Source organism: Hyla sarda, chromosome 1 (genome assembly GCF_029499605.1).
Source record: "Hyla sarda isolate aHylSar1 chromosome 1, aHylSar1.hap1, whole genome shotgun sequence".
NCBI lineage: Eukaryota > Metazoa > Chordata > Amphibia > Anura > Hylidae > Hyla > Hyla sarda.
The window spans coordinates 366386353-366409709 of NC_079189.1; positions in this window are offsets into that span (position 1 = coordinate 366386353).

A 23357-nucleotide genomic window follows, 5' to 3' on the forward strand; every position below is an offset into this window, starting at 1 on the left:
ACAGCTCCCAGCATGGAGCAGAGTGTGCTCCATGTTGGGAGTATTAGTACCTGCAGTAGGGGACAGATCCCAGTGGATGTCACTCCTCCTGACACCCGCTGCGATCCTCCTGATGTGAATGTCGGGATCAGCTGTTCTCAGGCTACAGAGCCGGGAGAACAGCTGATGCTGAGCCGTAGGTATACATAGTATATCTACTGCCCAGCAAGAACTTACAGTGAGCCTGCAATGTGTATACAGTATACACATTGCTGGCTCACTTAACCCCTTGCTGAGCTGTGCGCTATGCGCAAGCCCAGCAAGGAAAGAGTTAACTTACACTGCTGGACAGTGTAGGTTGACCCTTTGGGCGGTATACACTATATACAACTATCTATAGATAGCTGTATATAGTGTATACAGAAGACGAATTCCGCTTACTTCCCTCGAGTACCGGGCAGGTCTGTGTAGCTTCGCCCCCTAGAGATGACATCATTAGGGGGCGGAGCTACAAAGGCTGTCTGGGCATGCTGGGAGTTGTAGTTTTGCACCAATTGGTGGCTCCCTGTTTCGGTAGACATTGCATCATGGGTGGTCTCCCCAGCGGACAGCGCCAAAAATGTCATAACCAATTTTTTTGTGTTTTTTTCTTCTCGTTTCAGATCCGTGTATGCAAAGGATTACTGCGGATTCGATGGATTACGGCGGATTATTATTTTTTTCTTTTAATAAAATGGTTAACGAGGGCTGTGGGGGGAGTGTTTTTTTAAATAAAATAATTTTTCCAATGTGTTGTGTTTTTTTTAATTGAATTTTCAGGCTTAGTAGTGGAAGCTGGTCTTATTGACTGAATCCATTGCTAAGCGAGGGCTTAGCGTTAGCCCCCCAAAACAGCTAGCGCTAACCCCCAATTATTACCCCGGTACCCACCACCACCGGTGTGCCTACAGGCCCGGAGCGTCAAAAATGGCACTCCTGGGCCTAGGCGGTAACAGGCTGGCGTTATTTAGGCTGGGGAGGGCCAGTAACAATGGTCCTCACCCACCCTGGTAACGTAAGGCTGTTGCTGTTTGGTTGGTATTGTGCTGAGAATGAAAATACGGGGAACCCTGTGCGTTTTTTTTATTACTTTAAATTTTTTTTAATTTAGAACAAGGTTTAATTGACAAGACATTGTACAATTTCCTACATGTTGAACATCCTGTGACACCTGTTTTATACTTGCTCCCGAAAATACACAAGTCACTGCAAAACCCCCCCGGAAGACCCATCGTCTCTGGGAGGCGTTCAATTACCAGTGGCTTGTCTATTTTCACAGATCAGATCTTGCGCCCATACGCTATGCGTGCAAGATCTTATCTGAGAGATACATCAGATTTTCTCCCAAAAATTTCTGACATGTTCATCCCCAATTATGCTATTGTAGCAACCTTGGATGTGACGAGCCTGTACACCTACATCCCACACGATGGGGGTGTGCAGGCCGTCAGGTCCATGATTGAATCTGACTACTCACCAGAACAAACCGAATTTGTGATTAATTTACTGTACACAATTTTACAAAACAATTATTTTCTTTTTAATTATGTTTTTTTTACCTCCAGACAGTGCTGGAGGAGACGTCTGTCTATGTGTCCCACCACTCCGACAATTTGTTGGGGTGGTGGAGATACATAGATGATGTCTTCTTGGTCTGGAAGGGCACATTAGATTCACTTTATGATTTTCCTCACTATTTTAATTCAATAAACACCCACATTAAATTTACTTTGACAGCATCACGAAATTCAGTTAATTTTCTGGATACTATTGTTTCTATTCACGAGCACCGTTTAGTTACAAGTCTGTATACAAAACCTACAGATTGTAACTCTATGCTTCATTTTAAGAGTAACCATCCTTGCTCGATGGTCCGTTCCTTGCCTACAAGCCAGATGATGAGGGCGAGACGGATCATTGAGCGAGAAGATGAAATTGAACCGGCATTAGACAAAATGATTAAAAAAATTTCCCAACGTGGTTATCCCTCTAAACTTTTGGTAGACAGTAAACAGAAGGTTATGCAGATGGATAGAAACAAACTGATTCACGAATCTAGAACTAGGTCATCTATGTCCCGAGTCCCATTCCTTTCCACATTTGGAGATCACTCTGGGTTGATTTCCAGAGTGATCAACAAACACTGGAGATTGCTAAGAGAGTCCTTACCAGAAATCCCTGAGTTTGCGAATGCACCGCTCATGTCATACCGGCGGCCTCGCAACCTCAGGGACAAACTAATCAAAACGGATGTGTCCCGACAGACGTCTACCCAACATTACCTTACAGTTCAGAACAAGGGATCATACCCTTGCTGACAATGTGTTAACTGCCCCCCAGATGGTCAAGGGGTCACAGTTCACACATCCAAAAAGCGGCAAGGTGTATGATCTTAAGCATTACTTGACCTGTAAGAAGAGATCGCAGACGGCACTCACGGAAACAGCAAGAAGTTTTATTCGGGATTGCTGGTCCACGCAACAACAACGACAGGTAAGTCGACCGGTTTCGCGCTACACAGAGCGCTTACAAGTGTAAGCGCTCTGTGTAGCGCGAAACCGGTCGACTTACCTGTCGTTGTTGTTGCGTGGACCAGCAATCCCTAATAAAACTTCTTGCTGTTTCCGTGAGTGCCGTCTGCGATCTCTTCTTTCAAGTTTTCTACGCTTATGCTTATGGCGGACTGAGCACCGGATTTGTGGCGGCTGGACGTGAAGGTGTAGTGATCCAGTAACTCCGGCAGAATCGTGAGTGCGGCAGTGCCGACTTTTCTCCTTCTCCATTACTTGACCTGTACCTCAACATACGTGGTATATGCTTTGATTTGCCCATGTGGTCTCATCTATGTGGGTAAGACCACATGGGATTTCCAAACCCGGTTCAACCATCACCGGTACACGCTAAGGAAAAAACGCCTGGATTTACCGGTCGCCAAACATTGTACTGAACATGGCCATACTGAACGGGATTTGAAATTTGTTCTGATAGATCACGTACCCCAACAAAAGAGGGGGGGGGTGATCGTATCAGTAAATTAAAAAAAACGTGAACTTAAATGGATCTTTGAGTTGCAGACACTTCATCCGAAAGGTCTCAATGTAGACTTTACTGTAACACCCCAAATATACAGTGCATAAACCCCAAGACACTTGGTATCCAGACATCGTATACAGATAGGGATTGTGATCACTTACTTATTTACGTATTTATAAATCGTTTTACTGATTTTTGTTTTGTTATGTCTTTCAGGTCGGCAAGAGGAGGATGTTGCAGTCGCCCTATATATTTTTTTACTATATTGTAATTTTTTTTGATTATGCCACAAACATGGTGACTCTTTAATAAATGATTTTCTGATTCTATAATTCACGCTCTCTACTTCCTTACTTCATTATTCTTTACTATTTTTATTTTATTTTTATTATTGTTTATCACTTTGTTACTTATTTATTTCCTAATTATGGACATACACGAGAACAGTCTGATTAAGTATTGATGGCTATATGAATGCAGTGGCCGCCATGGGGATGATCCCAGCTCATTGAATGGCCTACCACTATTGACTGGAGGATGGTTAAATACGCCTTCATGTCTTCAGTGGGCGGGATTTACCTGGGTGAGGATACACCACCTTCCTGGGTGGACTCACAAAGGTGATGGAGGCAAGTGGCAGAATGAGCCCTGTTTGATTGCAAATATGCACTTGGATAACAGACTGAAGTGTGCCAATGTTGTCCATTTATTACTTTTGTTACCAATTTCATATTTATGATATTTTTATTATTATTTTTATTTATTATTTATTTATTTATTATTCTTTATTTATTTTTATTTTTTTTATTTTTTTCTATTTTTTTATTTTTTAGTTGTTTATTATTATTACTATTATTATTATCATCATCTAAAGTGTATCTTTATTTGTTTCACTTTATTCTATATTCTATTCCTCTACTCTCATTTTATCTTTACACTTACCTTTGGCTATACTATATCTATGCCTATTGGACCTTATACACATTCTTTATTTGTTTCACTTTATTCTATATTCTATTCCTCTACTCTCATTTTATCTTTACACTTACCTTTGACTATACTATATCTATGCCTATTGGACCTTATACACATTCTTATTGTGGTTTTCTGTGAACCGCCTCTAGAGTCACCCCTGCTGGACATGCGTAGTATGTGCAATTGCTCTTACAAAGCTCTTATTGTTTACATAGCAGTGCGCATGGTGGGAAGCGCGCGCGGTCACGTGACATGATGATGGAGGGGAATCATGTGACCGCGCGTGCGATCTTCCATACCGCACCGGAGGATACACTGTATTTCTGAATACTACTAAATAGGGTGAGTGCAACTGATCCATCCCGCCTCCTGTAGTGACATTAATTATGCAACACATGTTTGGATTAACTATGTAATGACTGGAATAAGACATTTTTTGCTGTAAAATGTAACCTTTGCAAAGTACTTTTAATATTTTTAACCAACACCATTCACTGATGCACCTTACCATTATAGTGGCAGCTTATGCCCTATATCTTATAACTTTATACATGGCACATACCTCTTAATTACTTGATTGTATGTTTAATTGAAGTGTTTGAACATTTGCATATATATATCACCCATGTGATCACTGTTTGTTGCTTGAAAAAGGCTGCATTGGCAGCAGAAACGTTGCTTACTGTATTCATATGGAATAAACACCTTTTGTTAAGTTTATAATCCCGAGTGCTGCAGCTATTTTTTGGATATATATATATATATATATATATATATATATATATATATATAAAACTCAATGGCCCTCATTTACTAAGAGTGTTGTGAAGTTTTCTTTGATACTTTTCCCTTCATTATGCTTTTATGTTTTCCTCAGCACAAATCCACAAAATTTTCTGTGGTTTTTGTGAAAATGTTGGGGACACACACCTTTTTTTTTACGGCCACACCCACATTTCCCGATACGCCCATTTTTTGTTTTTTTCAGTTGGAGAGTTACTCGGGTTTGTTTTCAATTCTGGCACACATTCTGGGGCAGACAGAATTTCTGGCACAATGCACCAGAATCTGGCGCACAACCTGACAAAACATGTCGGGTTTACAATAGTAAACAATTGTAAATCAGTGCCATGGCGACCGGGCCCCTAAGCCAGTGGGGCTCGCAGGGCCCCCCTTGCCATATTTACAAAAAAAAGAAACCTCCCTGGCAGTTCTGCTCTCCGGGAGACCTCCTTCTCTGGTGGTGCTGAAGGGGGGCCTCATTTAGTCCGGTCCCCCGGCCCCAAGTATCGTCGGCTGGGGGAAGGGACACTGCCGCTTTAAGAGCAGAAGACGTCGGAAGCACGAGCCTGACGTCACGGTCCCTGCCCCAGCTGCGCAGGAGGACGAGGACATCCCACCTCCGCCTAGAGATGCTGCATCGTGCCCGTAAGGTGAGGAGGTGGACGAGGCTATAAACGAATGACGGAAGGTCAGAGGTGAGAGTGCGGGGGAGGGTTTGCTGGCTAGAAGAGCATGGAGCAGTGTTTTCCAACCAGGGTGCCTTCAACTGTGGCCAAACTACAACTCCCAGCGTGCCTGGACAGCCAAAGGCTGTCTGGGCATGCTGGGAGTTGTAGTTTGGCCACAGCTGGAGGCACCCTGTTTGGGAAACACTGGCATGGAGTATGACAGAGGGGGGAAGGAACATGGAGGACAGATGGGGTGGGGGGGGGTTGGAAAAGGAACAAGGAGGAGGACAGGGGGGGGAGGGGCATGAATAAGCCCCCCTCTGACCTCCTTTTCCAACACCCCCCTGAAAAAGGAGCATGGAGGAGGGGAGGGTGTTGGAAAAGGAGCATGGAGGAGGACAGGGGGGGTGTTGGAAAAAGGAGCATGGAGGAGGACAGGGGGGTGTTGGAAAAAGGAGCATGGAGGAGGACAGGGGGTGGAAAAAAGGAGCATGGAGGAGGACAGGGGGGGTGGAAAAAGGAGCATGGAGGAGGACAGCGGGGTGTTGGAAAAGGAGCATGGAGGAGGACGGGGGGTGGAAAAAAGGAGCATGGAGGAGGACAGGGGGGTGTTGGAAAAAGGAGCATGGAGGAGGACAGGGGGTGTAGGAAAAAGGAGCATGGAGGAGGACGGGGGGGTGTTGGAAAAAGGAGCATGGAGGAGGAAAGGGGGGAGGTGTTGGAAAAAGGAGCATGGAGAAGGACAGGGGGAGGGGTGTTGGAAAAAGGAGCATGGAGGAGGACAGGGGGAGGGGTGTTGGAAAAAGGAGCATGGAGGAGGACAGGGGGGGTGTTGGAAAAAGGAGCATGGAGGAGGACGGGGGTTAGAAAAGGAGCATGGAGGTGGACAGGGGTTAGAAAAGGAGCATGGAGGAGGACAGGGGTTAGAAAAGGAGCATGGAGGAGGACAGGGGTTAGAAAAGGAGCATGAAGCGCCGTTCATTTATGGCATGGCTATGAAGTTAGCGCAGGAACTCCTGCACTCACTTCATAGTAGTTGCGCATAGTGACATCCTCTGACCTCAGAAGCCAGTGTTTTCCAACCATGGTGCCTCCAGCTGTTGTAAAACTACAACTCTCAGCATGCCTGGACAGCCAAAGGCTGTCTGGACATGCTGGGAGTTGTAGTTTTGCAACAGCTGGAGGTGCCATGGTTAGAAAACACTGGCTTACAGTAAATATCTTAAAGGAGTACTCCAGGATGCAAAAATTTTCATTCAGACTGCCGGCAGTAAAATAATAAATATACATACCTGCTGTCGCTCCCCAGGTGCCTCCAGGGGAGAGGCCTCCGCCGCGATCCTTTTCCTGGTTGCCGGCAGTTGGTGAGGCATACTGACAATCACCGGCCGCAGCTAAGTCCTGTCTTGGCCGGCAATAGGCTGAGCGGCAGTGTGACTCACCGACCACCAGCTGAATGAAAATGCTTGCATCCTGGAGTACACCTTTAAGTTAGAGAAAAAAATTATATATTGTGGAAACCTCTCATCATAAATCATCCTGTACAGATTAACATTAGGGTAGGCTGACATGTCTGCGGATCTACCGATGACTCTATAGAGTGCCTCCTGCTGTCCCCCCCCCCCCCGTGTACTGCTCACAACAGCAATCTGCCACTAACAAGCAGCCACACAGGGACCTGCGAGGCACCGTGGGCACATGCAGTGTACTCTGTGACATCGTGTAACGGCAGATTGCTGCTGCAAGCAGGACATGGGGGAAAACAGCTGGAGGCACACTATAGGGTCAAGTCATTGACAGATCAGCAGAGTAACATACACTATTAATCTGTTACGTGTGGCCCTACCCTAAGGGTGCATTCATGTGTGCGTATTTTTGCTGCATATTTGCTTCAGCAGATTTTTCTGATGTGTGTGCATGTATGATGTGTGTATGTACTGTATGTATGATGTATGAATGATGTGTGTATATGTATGATGTATGAATGATGTGTGTATGTATGTATGATGTGTGTATGTACTGTATGTATGATGTATGAATGATGTGTGTATGTACTGTATGTATGATGTATGAATGATGTGTGTATGTATGATGTATGAATGATGTGTGTATGTATGATGTATGAATGTTGTGTGTGTATGTATGATGTATGAATGATGTGTGTATGTACTGTATGTATGATGTATGAATGATGTGTGTATGTATGATGTATGAATGATGTGTGTGTGTGTATGTATGAATGATGTGTGTATGTACTGTATGTATGATGTATGAATGATGTGTGTATGTATGATGTATGAATGATGTGTGTATGTACTGTATGTATGATGTATGAATGATGTGTGTGTATGTATGATGTATGAATGATGTGTGTATGTACTGTATGTATGATGTATGAATGATGTGTGTATGTATGATGTATGAATGATGTGTGTATGTACTGTATGTATGATGTATGAATGATGTGTGTATGTATGATGTGTGTATGTACTGTATGTATGATGTATGAATGATGTGTGTGTATGTATGATGTATGAATGATGTGTGTGTATGTACTGTATGTATGATGTATGAATGATGTGTGTATGTATGATGTATGAATGATGTGTGTATGTACTGTATGTATGATGTATGAATGATGTGTGTGTATGTATGATGTATGAATGATGTGTGTATGTGTGATGTATGAATGATGTGTGTGTATGTATGAATGATGTGTGTGTATGTACTGTATGTATGAATTATGTGTGTATGATGTATGAATGATGTGTATGTACTGTATGAATGATGTGTGTATGTACTGTATGTATGATGTATGAATGATGTGTGTGTATGTATGATGTGTGAATGATGTGTGTGTATGTGTGTGTATGTACTGTATGTATGATGTATGAATGATGTGTGTGTATGTACTGTATGTATTATGTATGAATGATGTGTGTATGAATGATAGATGTGTGTAAACAAGATGTATGTATGATGTGTGGAGATGTATTCTGTGGGGGGGATCTGGAGGCGGCGGGTGTATGTATGATATGTGAATGTATGATATGTGTGTGTATGATGTGTGTATGTATGTATTATGTATGCGTGTGTATGTACTGTATGTATGAATGATGTGTGTGCACTGTATGTGGCAGTATTCAGGGGATACAGTGTGTGAAAGTATTATATTCAGTGGTACAGTAGGAGGCAGTATTATATTCAGGGGATACAGTGTGTGGAAGTATTATATTCAGGGGTACAGTAGGAGGCAGTATTATATTCAGGGGATACAGTGTGTGGAAGTATTATATTCAGGGGGTACAGTAGGAGGCAGTATTATATTCTGGGGATAGAGTGTGTGGAAGTATTATATTCAGGGGTACAGTAGGAGGCAGTATTATATTCAGGGTGTACAGTGGGTGGCAGTATTATATGCAGGAGGTACAGTGGATGGTAGTTTTATATTCAGGGGATACAGTGGGTGGCAGTATTATATTCAGGGGGTACAGTATTTAGCAGAATAATAATGATTACTGTCTTCATACAGAGGATAAGGATCTACTGACAAAGTGAGGAGCCTATGGTGTCCGGGCGTGAAACTCTGCAGAGAAGATGGAGCTGGAAGACGTCCTGACGTCTGGACCAGATGAGGAAGAAAAGAAAAGACAACAGAGAAGACGTCACTCAGGCCATTCATATCATTGTGTTTTCTCCTGACTGTCCCATCAGAGCTGGAGTCACTTGTAAGTTCTGCAGTGATGATGGGTGACGATGTACCCTAATCTGTGGCTCTCCAGCTATTGCAAAACTACAACTCCTATAATGCCTGAGGTTCTCCAATCTCCAGACATGATGGGAGTTATAGCTTTATAACAACTGGAGAGCAACTGGAACCAAGGTGATTGGTGGGGGTCCCAACAGTTGGATCCCCTCCAGACAAATGGGCTGCTTATTCTAAAATGTCTGTTTTGTCTGTCCAGCCCTGACTGTTAGTCACTTATATCGTTGTGTATTCTGACTGTGTCCCATCAGTGCTGTAGTCACTGATATCTTTGTGCGGCTGAGTAAGGTGTCGTCCGGGATTGGGGAAGCGGGTCATCAGGTGGTAGGGGGGGCCCAGGGCAATTTTTCGCTACACCCCTGTGTGTATGTATGTGTGTATGAATGTATGTACAGTATGTATGTGTGTATGTTCCAGCAGCACTTCCAAACGGCTGAAGATATTAACATGAAACTTGGTACACATATTTACTTGTCAACAACAAACATAGGATAGGTAATTTAACCCTCTCCAATTCCGATTTGCGAGAGTCAGGGTTTTTTGTTTAAAGTTCCATACAAGTCTAGTGATGAGCGGCATTGCCTATATTCGAATTTGCAATATTCCGCGAATATATAGACGAATATTCATCCTATATTCGCGAATTTCGCTCATTCGTTATATTCGCATATGCCAATATTCACATATGGAAAAATTCACATTCGAGGAAAAAAACAGTGAGGGGTGGGCAACTTTACTATTGGTTGCTATGGATGTTGTTGAAAACCTCTGACAAGTGTATTTGCATCATTCTAATTGGCCCTCAAGTGAAAAGAAAGAATATGCGAATATGCGCATATGTGGAAAAAAGTTAATATTCGTCATTTTGAATATATAGCGAATATATACGCAATATTCGGGAATTTGCAATATTCGCGATAAAAATTCGAAATGCGAATATTCGCGCCCAACACTAGTAAACAATGAAGGAGATGAGGCTCTTAGTCATTTAGCTATGCGGTAAGGGTGGTTAAAGTTGGTATGATCAGATATTGGTTGCCTGTCCTGATGACAGACTATCAATATTACATTGCCAGAAAACAAACCCAGGCGATCAGCACAGCCTTCCTCCAGAATCTGTGTAACCAAAATTATCTTGGGGCACGTGTAAGTCCCCTCCAGATCCTAAGGTGTTCAGATATGATAGGCAACACAACATAAACATTCTTCAGCTCCTTGAATAAGATGACAAGTTTTATTCTCTTCCACCTAAAAAGGTCAGCACACCAACGCGTTTCTGACAATACACTGTCTGTATTTATGGACAATAGTTTTTTTGCACGAAGTAGTTTGTAAACCAAAAAGGACATACCCTATTAGACCCTTATTTATATAGGACGATACCTATCCCCAGAGGTCTTGTAACGCACCATAGATGTTATTCCAGTATATTGCATATTGAATGCAATCTGGTCCTGGAAATATATTGGTAACATCTATGGTGCGTTCAAGACCTGTAGGAATAGGTATTGTCCAATAGAATTACAGTTCTTATGCGGTCCGAGTTTTTTTTATTTTAAAACAAATTTGATTGTTTTTGCCCCTGAATAAGGACAGTGTATAGACCAAAAACACGTCGGTGTACTGAATTTTTTAAGGAAATGTGAAGAAAGTTTGGCATCATATTGTAGAAGGAGCTGGAGAGTTTTTATTTTGTTTTATTCCTTTAACACAATCTAAGGAAGATTCTAGTGTGTGTGTATATATATATATATATATATATATATATATATATATATATGTGTGTGTGTGTGTGTGTGTGTGTGTGTGTGCTTTTTTCAAATAAAGTAAGTCCTGTCCAAAAGTTACTTTAAAGGGGTACTCCGGTGCTAAAACATCTTATCCCCTATCCAAAGGATAGGGGATAAGATGCCTGATCGCGGGGGTCCCGCCAGTGGGGACCCCCGTGATCTTGCACGCAGCCCCCTGTTATAATCAGTCCCCGGAGCATGTTCGCTCCGGGTCTGATTACTGGCGATCACGGGGCCGGAGCATTGTGACAGCTGTCATGCCCCCTCCCATAGGCTTGCATTGAGGGGGTGGAGCGTGACATTACGCGGGGGCGTGAAATCACAATGCTCAGGCCACCGTGATCGCCAGTAATCAGACCCGGAGCGAACATGCTCCAGGGACTGATTATAACGGGGTGCTGCGTGCAAGATCACGGCGGTCCCCAGCGGCTGGCCGCCAGCGATCACGCATCTTATTCCCTATCCTTTGGGAAGTACCCCAGGAGTACCCCTTTAAGACACATATTAGTATTATTAGCATTGAGCATTGAACACCGCAGCCCTCCAATCAGTGGGTTACCAAGATCAGCCCTCTCCACCCCCATCTAATGTTGATGGTCTTTTAAAAACTAATAAATAATGGAAAAAAAAATTATAACAAAAATAAATAATGCTTCTATGTGTTACTAGGTCATGCAGATGCTTGACATGTCTTTTTTATGTGTCTAGCTTTGTATTTGGCTCACAATTCCCTCTGTTCTGCTGTTTATTCATTCTGACATCCACTGCTCAGGAAGGGGCATGTGTGTCCAAGGCAAGCACTGGGCCCGTCCTCACTCTCCATGCATCGACTTCCTCCCGGAGTCAACTGTGCTGTACTGGGTCTCTTTCTCCAATCATTGCAGGCTGCTCTGTAACCCTCTCCTCTCTGATTTCATGCTGTAGTCTGATAGAGGGACCAGTCTACCTACTTTGTGACCTAACTATCTAATGGGGGGATCTATCTAACCTTACCCAACCCACATATCTACCAACTCAACTGTGTGAGACACAAGGGGGTTATTATTACTGTTTGTAGTGCTATAGGTCAATGGTTCTCAACCTTTTTCGTGACTGTAACCCCAAAGGATGAAAGCAGGGCTGCCGTCAGGACGGTACAACCCATACTCGGGTAAGAGGCCCGAAGCCCCAGAGGGGCCCGGTTGGCCCTGGACTTTTTTTGTGTGTGTCAGTGAGTGACTGTCTGTCACTCACTGGCCACTGGGGGCCCGCCAACTGTCCCGGATTGAGCGGGACAGTCCCGTTTTCCGGGTCATGTCCCTCTGTACTGGAAAGGCCCCCTACTGTCCCGCTTGTAAGCAGCCCAGCGCACCGCATAGACATATAAGGCAGCTGCCTACAGTGCACTCTTCCACAGCCACAGTTTTGTTTTTTAGGAAGCCCTAAGACAACACTGGTGGGGCTGTGCTCCTCTATCTAGTTACCTGCTGTCAAGAGCGCAGCACTGTCATATTACCCTCCGCAGCCAAGATGTTAATGGTATAGGACCTGTGATGATGTCACTATCATGTGACCATCATGTGACTGTGCAGGATAGATGTAATAGTGGTTGAAGGACCTGTGTGATGCTGAGGAGGAGGAGGAGCTGAGCAGGAGGGGAGGTCGCATGTCACCACAGTAGTAAGTTAATAAAATGAGGAGGAGGTTTGCTACAGTGTGTCACCCCAGTAGTAAGTTAATAACATGAGGATGGGGTTTATTACAGTCTGTCACCCCAGTAATAAGGAGATTACATGAGGAGGTTTGTTACAGTGTGTCACCACAGTAGTAAGGAGATTACATGAGGAGGTTTGTTACAGTGTGTCACCCCAGTAGTAAGGAGATTACGTGAGGAGGAGGTTTGTTACAGTGTGTCACCCCAGTAGTAAGTTAATAACATGAGGAGGAGCTTTGTTACAGTGTGTGACCCCAGTAGTAAGGAGATTAGATGAGGAGGAGGTTTGTTACAGTGTGTCACCACAGTAGTAAGGAGATTACATGAGGAGGAGGTCTGTTACAGTGTGTCACCCCAGTAGTAAGGTGATTACATGAGGAGGAGGTCTGTTACAGTGTGTCACCACAGTAGTAAGGAGATTACATGAGGAGGGGGTTTGTTACAGTGTGTCACCACAGTAGTAAGGACATTACATGAGGAGGTCTGGTACAGCATGTCACCCCAGAAGTAAGGTGATTACATGAGGAGGGGGTTTGTTACAGTGTATGACCCCAGTAGTAAGGTGATTACATGAGGAGGGGGTTTCTTACAGCGTGTCACCCCAGTAGTAAGGAGATTAAATGAGGAGGTTTGTTACAGTGTGTCACCCCTGTAGTAAGGAGATTACATGAGGAGGAGGTCTGTTACAGTGTGTCAACCCAGTAGTAAGGAGATTAGATGAGGAGGAGGTTTGTTACAGTGTGTCATCCCAGTAGTAAGAAGATTACATGAGGATGAGGTTTGTTACAGTGTGTCATCCCAGTAGTAAGACGATTACACAAGGAGGGGGTTTGTTACAGTGTGTCACCCCAGTAGTAAGGACATTACATGAGGAGGAGGTTTGTTACAGTGCATCACCCCAGTAGTAAGGAGATTACATGAGGAGGAGGTTTGTTACAGTGTGTCCCCCTGGTAGTAAGGAGATTACATGAGTAGAAGGTTTGTTACAGCGTGTCACCCCAGTAGTAAGGACATTACATGAGGAGGTCTGGTACAGCGTGTCACCCCAGAAGTAAGGTGATTACATGAGGAGGGGGTTTCTTACAGCTTGTCACCACAGTAGTAAGGAGATTAAATGAGGAGGTTTGTTACAGTGTGCCCCCCCAGAAGTAAGGAGATTATATGAGTAGGTTTGTTACAGTGTGTCACCCCTGTAGTAAGGAGATTACATGAGGAGGAGGTCTGTTACAGTGTGTCAACCCAGTAGTAAGGAGATTAGATGAGGAGGAGGTTTGTTACAGTGTGTCATCCCAGTAGTAAGAAGATTACATAAGGAGGAGGTTTGTTACAGTGTGTCATCCCAGTAGTAAGAAGATTACATGAGGAGGGGGTTTGTTACAGTGTGTCACCCCAGTAGTAAGGAGATTACATGAGGAGGAGGTTTGTTACAGTGTGTCCCCCTGGTAGTAAGGAGATTACATAAGGAGGAGGTTTGTTACAGCGTGTCACCCCTGTAGTAAGGACATTACATAAGGAGGAGGTTTTTGTGATGCGGTGGAGGAGGAGGGGCTAAGCAGGAGGGGAGGTCGCATGTCACCACAGTAGTAAGTTAATAAAATGAGGAGGAGGTTTGTTACAGTGTGTCACCCAAGTAGTAAGTTAATAACATGAGGATGGGGTTTGTTACAGTGTGTCACCCCAGTAGTAAGGACATTACATGAGGAGGTTTGTTACAGTGTGTCACCCCAGTAATAAGGAGATTACATGAGGAGGTTTGTTACAGTGTGTCACCCCAGTAATAAGGAGATTACATGAGGAGGAGGTTTGTTACAGTGTGTCACCCCAGCAGTAAGGAAATGACATGAGGAGGAGGTTTGTTACAGTGTGTCACACCAGTAGCAAGGAAATTACATGAGGAGGAGGTTTGTTACAGTGTGTCACCCCAGTAGTAAGGACATTACATGAGGAGGTTTGTTTAAGTGTGTCACCCCAGTAGTAAGGACATTACATGAGCAGGTTTGTTACAGTGTGTCACCACAGTGGTAAGGAGATTACAGGAGGAGAAGGTTTGTAACAGTGTGTCACCCCAGTAGTAAGGACATTACATGAGCAGGTTTGTTACAGTGTGTCACCACAGTAGTAAGAGATTACAGAAGAAGGGGGTTTGTTACAGTGTGTCACCCCAGTAGTAAGGTGATTACAAGAGGAGGGGGATTGTTACAGTGTGTAACCCCAGTAGTAAGGACATTACATGAGGAGGTTTGTTACAGTGTGTCACCCCAGTAATAAGGAGATTACATGAGGAGGTTTGTTACAGTGTGTCACCCCAGTAGTAAGGAAATGACATAAGGAGGAGGTTTGTTACAGTGTGTCACCCCAGTAGTAAGGAAATGACATGAGGAGGAGGTTTGTTACAGTGTGTCACCCCAGTAGTAAGGACATTACATGTGGAGGTGCGACTTTGTTTTTTTTTTTTCGGCTGTGTGGCGCACTAGTGTACGCCAGGCGCGGCTGATCCTCCTTTATCAGGGGGTCTGAGCTTTTTGATAAACATAGGGGGAAAAAGAAAATGCCAAAGAAGCAAAAGGCCTATAAAAGTACACAATGGGGAGATTTATGAAAACCTGCGCTGAAGAAAAGTTGGCCAGTTGCCCATAGCAACAAATCAGATCGCTTCTTTCAGTTTTCAGAGGCCTTGCTAAAAATAAAAGAAGCAATTTGATTGGTTGCTATGGGCGACTGCTACACTTTTCCTCATCACGCGGGTTTTGATAAATCTCCCCCATTGTTTGTTAGAAAAAAAAAAATTGCCACAAAGACAGAATCTTAAGAGTAAAAAATAGAGGAGGCAGTTTTTTGTGTCTTCTTTTGTTTGGGGGGGGGGGGGGGCAAAACAAAGCTCTAAACAAAAATTGCATCTGTTCCTAGGCTTAGGTTAGGATTCAACACAAGTTATGTGTGGCATTTTTCGAAATCCACATTGCTTTATTTTTGGCTTTATTTCTGTCCAGCAAAACTACAACTGTCCAGCAAAAACAACCATGCACAATATGTTAAAAAGCTTTCTGGATTTCAGCCAATCAGAGAGCAGCACTGCCCAAATAGAACTCCCAGGAGGAGCAGCGTGTCACACATGTGATGTCATAACCACTGTCCACCAGAGAGCAGCACTGAGCAGATATAACACGGCTCCTTCTCATTCTCCATCAGTGAGGGGCCGATGCTGGACACTGTAGGGACCCGGGAATGCAGATTCATACACAGGATTGGTTCGTATAGTTCCATATTACATTTCTATAACAAACATGTAAATATTCTTTCTTTTCTTTTGTTTTTCTATCTTAGATGCAATATTTCCAGGATGTGGAGTCGCATTTCCAGACCTACAGCAAGAAGTTGGATGAAGACATAACCCTGGAATCACGCACATACACAGACACTTTGCCCAAATTCTAGAGGTAACCTCCTTTAGTATGCCCAGAGGAAGGGCAATACAGTAGCCATGGATTCCCTACAGGTTTCCTCCCCTCTGGAGGTTTTTCCTGTCCTGAGTATTAGTTACTGTACGCTCTTTGTGAGTGATGGGAGGTTACAAAAAACCCCTACACAAACATTGTAATAAATAATGAATAAAGTTTCCCCCTTTTTAACCTTTCTTTGACTTGTTCGACTCATTTATTTTATTTCTGTGAATGAAAAATAGTGTTAGCAAAATGTGGATCACATGAGTTTCTATTTTTTTTCCTAATGTCCTGCGCGATCTGCATAGTTCGTTGTAGAGAGAGAGGCAGTTGATGCTGGATGGTACAGTTGCCAAGGCAACGAGGGCGGACTGACCATCGGGGACACTGGGCATGTGCCTGGTTGGCCAGACCATCAGTGTCAGGATTGGGGAAAAATGTTTGCTTGCAGGGGGTTTGACCACTGGGACCCAGCAATATCGCGAGGCAATGTCGGCTAGTACTTGTGTCGTTGACCTCACTGAGAGAGATACATGGAGGGGGCCTGTCGGGCACGGCGTCATGCTGCAGCCAACATGCCTCCTGCACGGGAAGAGACACGGGAGAGCCGGGGCCCCATACATTAGATTGCGGGGTTATAGATATGTGATAGCCTGGGGGGGGGGGAGTAGGGTATATGGAGGTGTAGCTGTGCTGTGACTAAAGGGTACTTGTTAACCCTTGCTATTCGTGACACCAGGGTGAGGGCTCCTCACTAATGCTTGTCCTACCGCCAACCTTCCCATGAGCGATAGGAAGGTAGATAATAATGGAATGTCCACAACCGGAGAGTTTTCTGAAACAGGTGTAACTTTTACTGAAGATTTTATGCAAGCTTCATAACCGGAACGTCTCTATGCATAAAACTGCTTTCTTGGAGATTGACAAAGGGTGGGACTTTAGCAATTTAGAGTCTTTAAGGTAATATGCGCTGTTCCACTGGATTTAGGGGATTTAGTTGCGGTCCAGTAGTCACGCTAGCTTTAGCGGGGGTAGTTTGGAACTCACGGTTTAGTTCAGCTGAGGCTGGTAGGTTTTCAGGCCTAGCGTGTCTTTGCAAGTTGCGCAGATCCGTCCTGCTAGTCTGGCATCCATGAGAGCAGCAACCCAAGAGAGCAATAATTGGCTACAGCTCCCTTATATGGGCAGGGGCTGGACTAGTGCTAATTGGTCCAATACTTGTGTCAATCACCATTACAAAGGATTAAGGGCAAAATGTGACCCAAGGACCTCCGAAGGTCCTCCAACATACCATAGAGGATATTTACATGGTCACATGACTGAAGGTCCTGCGACGTTAAACAAGGTAAGTACTCTATACATTATATTAAATATATACTATTACTAAATATATACACTATAGAATTAGAGTAGAATAGAGGCGACTAGGGGCTGTCCCACCTGGGGGACTCTACCTGAGCGTAGTTACTCTGACTTTGGGGACCACCACAATAGGTATGGTATGCAATACGGTACCGGGACACCACAAACCCCCTTACTTAAAATAAATTGGCCTCGACGTCTGTCCCCTAAGACAGAGGGACGAAGTGAAGGTTGGTTAATAACAGTTCTGAGCAAAACTTTTTAAATGTCCATTAATCAGGCTGTCTAACACTATAATGCTACTTAACTTTTTTGAGGTACATACATTCGCATGGGTAAACTCATGAACAGGATTGTTGGGTTCATGAATTAGCTCACAAGAGCACCAACTGGCCAGGTAGGGCATCTCACACACGTAAGAGAGAGAAAAGAACAGTTACTGTACATAACAGTGGCAGGAATTGGAAAATTGACTTAGGCAACAATTCCCAAAGCATTTCTTTGAGAGTGAGATATTTTTGTTGTTTGTTTGGTGTACTAAGTTTGAGTGAGGTAAGTACACTTAACCCCTTAAGGACGCAGGACGTAAATGTACGTCCTGGTGAGGTGGTACTTAACGCACCAGGACGTACATTTACGTCCTAAGCATAACCGCGGGCATCGGAGCGATGCCCGTGTCATGCGCGGCTGATCCCGGCTGCTGATCGCAGCCAGGGACCCGCCGGCAATGGCCGACGCCCGCGATCTCGCGGGCGTCCGCCATTAACCCCTCAGGTGCCGGGATCAATACAGATCCCGGCATCTGCGGCAGTTCGCGATTAAAATGAACGATCGGATCGCCCGCAGCGCTGCTGCGGGGATCCGATCATTCATAACGCCACACGGAGGTCCCCTCTCCTTCCTCCGTGCGGCTCCCGGCATCTCCTGCTCTGGTCTGTGATCGAGCAGACCAGAGCAGGAGATGACCGATAATACTGATCTGTTCTATGTCCTATACATAGAACAGATCAGTATTAGCAATCATGGTATTGCTATGAATAGTCCCCTATGGGGACTATTCAAGTGTAAAAAAAAATGTAAAAAAATGTAAAAGTAAAAGTAAAAAAAAAGTGAAAAATCCCCTCCCCCAATAAAAAAGTAAAACGTCCGTTTTTTCCTATTTTACCCCCAAAAAAGCGTAAAAAACATTTTTTATAGACATATTTGGTATTGCCGCGTGCGTAAATGTCCGAACTATTAAAATAAAATGTTAATGATCCCGTACGGTGAACGGCGTGACCGAAAAAAAATTGAAAAAGTCCAAAATTCCTACTTTTTTAATACATTTTATAAAAAAAAAAAATAATAAAAAATGTATTAAAAGTTTTTTTATATGCAAATGTGGTATCAAAAAAAAGTACAGATCATGGCGCAAAAAATGAGCCCCCATACCGCCGCTTATACGGAAAAATAAAAAAGTTATAGGTCATCAAAATAAAGGGATTATAAACGTACTAATTTGGTTAAAAAGTTTGTGATTTTTTTTAAGCGCAACAATAATATAAAAGTATATAATAATGGGTATAATTTTAATCGTATTGACCCTCAGAATAAAGAACACATGTCAGTTTTACCATAAATTGTACGGCGTGAAAACAAAACCTTCCAAAATTAGCAAAATTGCGTTTTTCGTTTTAATTTCCCCACAAAAATAGTGTTTTTTTGGTTGCGCCATACATTTTATGATATAATGAGTGATGTCATTACAAAGGACAACTGGTCGCGCAAAAAACAAGCCCTCATACTAGTCTGTGGATGGAAATATAAAAGAGTTATGATTTTTAGAAGGCGAGGAGGAAAAAATGAAAACGTAAAAATTAAATTGTCTGAGTCCTTAAGGCCAAAATGGGCTGAGTCCTTAAGGGGTTAAAGGGGTACTCCCGTGGAAAACTTTTTTTTTTTTTTATCAACTGGTGCCAGAAAGTTAAACAGATTTGTAAATTACTTCTATTAAAAAATCATAATCCTTCCAGTACTTTTTAGGGGCTATATACTACAGAGAAAATGCTTATCTTTTTAGATTTCTCTGATGTCATGACCACAGTGCTCTCTGCTGACCTCTGCTGTCGAGCAACATATGTTTGCGATGGGGATTTTCTCCTGCTCTGGACAGTTCTTAAAATGGACAGCAGAGGTCAGCAGACAGCACTGTGGTCATGACATCAGAGAAATCTAAAAAGATAAGCATTTCCACTGTAGTATATAGCCCCTAAAAAGTTCTGGAAGGATTAATATTTTTTAATAGAAGTAATTTACAAATGTGTTTAACTTTCTGGCACCAGTTGATTTAAAAAAAAAAGTTTTCCACGGGAATACCCCTTTAACCCCTTAAGGACCAGGCCATTTTACACCTTAGGACCGGAGCGTTTTTTGAACATCTGACCACTGTCACTTTAAACATTAATAACTCTGGAATACTTTTACCTATCATTCTGATTCCGAGATTGTTTTTTCGTGACATATTCTACTTTATGTTATTGGTAAAATTTTGTCGATACTTGCATCGTTTCATAGTGAAAAATTTCAAAATTTGCTGAAAAAATTGAAAATTTTGCATTTTTCGAACTTTGAAGCTCTCTGCTTGTAAGGAAAATGGATATTCCAAATAAAAAAATTTTTTATTCACAAATACAATATGTCTACTTTATGTTTGCATCATAAAATTAATGAGTTTTTACTTTTGGAAGACACCAGAGGGCTTCAAAGTTCAGCAGCAATTTTCCAATTTTTCACAAAATTTTCAAACTCACTATTTTTCAGGGACCAGTTCAGGTTTGAAGTGGATTTGAAGGGTCTTCATATTAGAAATACCCCACAAATGACCCCATTATAAAAACTGCACCCCCAAAGTATTCAAAATGACATTCAGACAGCATTTTAACCCTTTAGGTGTTTCACAGGAATAGCAGCAAAGTGAAGGAGAAAATTCACCATCTTCATTTTTTACACTCGCATGTTCTTGTAGACCCAATTTTTGAATTTTTACAAGGGGTAAAAAGAGAAAATTTATACTTATATTTGCAGCCCAATTTCTCTCGAGTAAGCAAGTACCTCATATGTCTATGTAAAGTGTTCGGCGGGCGCAGTAGAGGGCTCAGAAGCGAAGGAGCGACAAGGGAATTTTGGAGAGTACGTTTTTCTGAAATGGTTTTTGGGGGGCATGTTGCATTTAGGAAGCCCCTATGGTACCAGAACAGCAAAAAATCCCCACATGGCATACCATTTTGGAAACTAGACCCCTTGGGAAACGTAACAAGGGGTAAAGTGAACCTTAATACCGCACAGGTGTTTCACGACTTTTGCATATGTAAAAAAATATATATTTTTTTTCACTAAAATGTGTGTTTCCCCCCAAATTTCACACTTTTGCAAGGGTTAATAGCAGAAAATACCTCCCAAAATTTGTAACCCCATCTCTTCTGAGTATGAAGGTACCCCATAAGTGGACCTGAAGTGCACTACGGGCGAACTACAATGCTCAGAAGAGAAGGAGTCATATTTGGCTTTTGGAGAGCAAATTTTGGTCGGGGGGCATGTCGCATTTAGGAAGCCCCTATGGTGCCACAACAGCAAAAAACCCTCACGTGGCATACCATTTTGGAAACTAGACCCCTTGAGGAACGTAACAAGGAATAAAGTGAGCATTAATACCCCACAGGGGTTTCACGACTTTTGCATATGTAAAAAAATATATTTTTTTTTTCACTAAAATGTGTGTTTCCCCCCAAATTTCACACTTTTGCAAGGGTTAATAGCAGAAAATACCTCCCAAAATTTGTAACCCCATCTCTTCTGAGTATGAAGGTACCCCATAAGTGGACCTGAAGTGCACTACAGGCGAACTACAATGCTCAGAAGAGAAGGAGTCATATTTGGCTTTTGGAGAGCAAATTTTGCTCGGGGGGCATGTCGCATTTAGGAAGCCCCTATGGTGCCAGGACAGCAAAATAACCCCCACATGGCATACCATTTTGGAAACTAGACCCCTTGAGGAATGTAACAAGGTGTACAGTGAGCATTTACCCCCCACTGGTGTCTGTCAGAACTTTGGAACAGTGGGCTGTACAAAATTTTTAATTTGCACAGCCCACTCTTCCAAAGATCTGTCAGACACCTGTGGGGTGTAAATTCTCACTTCACCCCTCATTATATTCCGTGAGGGGTGTAGTTTCCGAAATGGGGTCACATGTGGGGTTTTTTTTTTTTGCGTTTGTCAAAACCGCTGTAACAATCAGCCACCCCTGTGCAAATCACCTCAAATGTACATGGTGCACTCTCCCTTCTGGGCCTTGTTGTGCGCCCCCAGAGAAGTTTGCGCCCACATATGGGGTATCTCCGTACACGGGAGAAATTGCATTACAAATTTTGGGGGGCGTTTTTCCCTTTTACCTCTTGTCAAAATGAAAAGTAAAGGGCAACACCAGCGTGTTAGTGTAAAAAATGTATTTTTTTACAATAACACGCTGTTGTAGACCCCAACTTCACCTTTTCATAAGGGGTTAAAGGAGAAAAATCCCCCCAATATTTGTTAGGCAATTTCTCCTGAGTACGGCGATACCCCATATGTGACCCTAAACTGTTGCCTTGAAATACGACAGGGCTCCAAAGTGAGAGCGCCATTCGCATTTGAGGCCTGAATTAGGGACTTGCATAGGGGTGGACATAGGGGTATTCTACGCCAGTGATTCCCAAATAGGGTGCCTCCAGCTGTTGCAAAACTCCCAGCATGCTTGGACAGTCAACGGCTGTCCGGCAATACTGGGAGTTGTTGTTTTGCAACAGCTGGAGGCTCCATTTTGGAAACAGTGGCGTACCGGACGTTTTTCATTTTTATTGGGAGGGGGGGGCTGTGTAGGGGTATGTGTATATGTAGTGTTTTTTACTTTTTATTTTATTTTGTGTTAGTGTAGTGTAGTGTTTTTAGGGTACAGTCACACGGGCGGGGGGGTTACAGCGAGTTCCCGCTGCGAGTTTGAGCTGCCGCGCAAAATTAGCTGCATCGCAAACTTGCAGCCTGATACTCACTGTAAGCCCCCTGCCCATGTGAATGTACCCTGTACATTCACAGGGGGGGGGGGGACCTCCAGCTGTTACAAAACTACAACTCCCAGCATGCACAGTCTATCAGTGCATGCTGGTAGTTATAGTTTTGCAACAGCTGGAGGCACACGGTTGGGAAACACTGAGTTAGGAAACAGACAATGTTTCCCAACCAGTGTGCCTCCAGCTGTTGCAAAACCACAACTCCCAAACATTCTCAGGAATGCTGGAAGTAGTAGTTCGGCAACATCTTTAGAGCCAGATGTTGCCGAACTACAACTCCCAGCATGCTGGGAGTTGTAGTTTTGCAACATCTGGAGGACTACAGTTTGCAGACCACTAATACAGTGGTTCCCAATCTGTGCCCTTCCAGATGTTGCAAAACTACAACTCCCAGTATGCCAAAACTGTCCAGGCATGCTGGGAGTTGTAGTTCTGCAACATCTGAAGGGCCAGATGTTACAGAACTACAACTCCCAGCATGCCTGGACAGTAAGGGCATGCTGAGGATGTGTAGTTTTGCAACATCTGGAAGGGCACAGTGGTCTCCAAACTGTGGACCTCCAGATGTTGCAAAACTGCAACTCCCAGCATGCCCAGACGCCAAGGGCTGTCTGGGCATGCTGGGAGTTGTAGTTTACAGGGTCCTATTACAGCAATGCACGTCGCTTTACGGCGACGTGCATTGCTGTAAAGGGCCCGACCGCGGCTGAAGATCTACTCACCTGTCGCCTCCGCCGCCATCTTCAC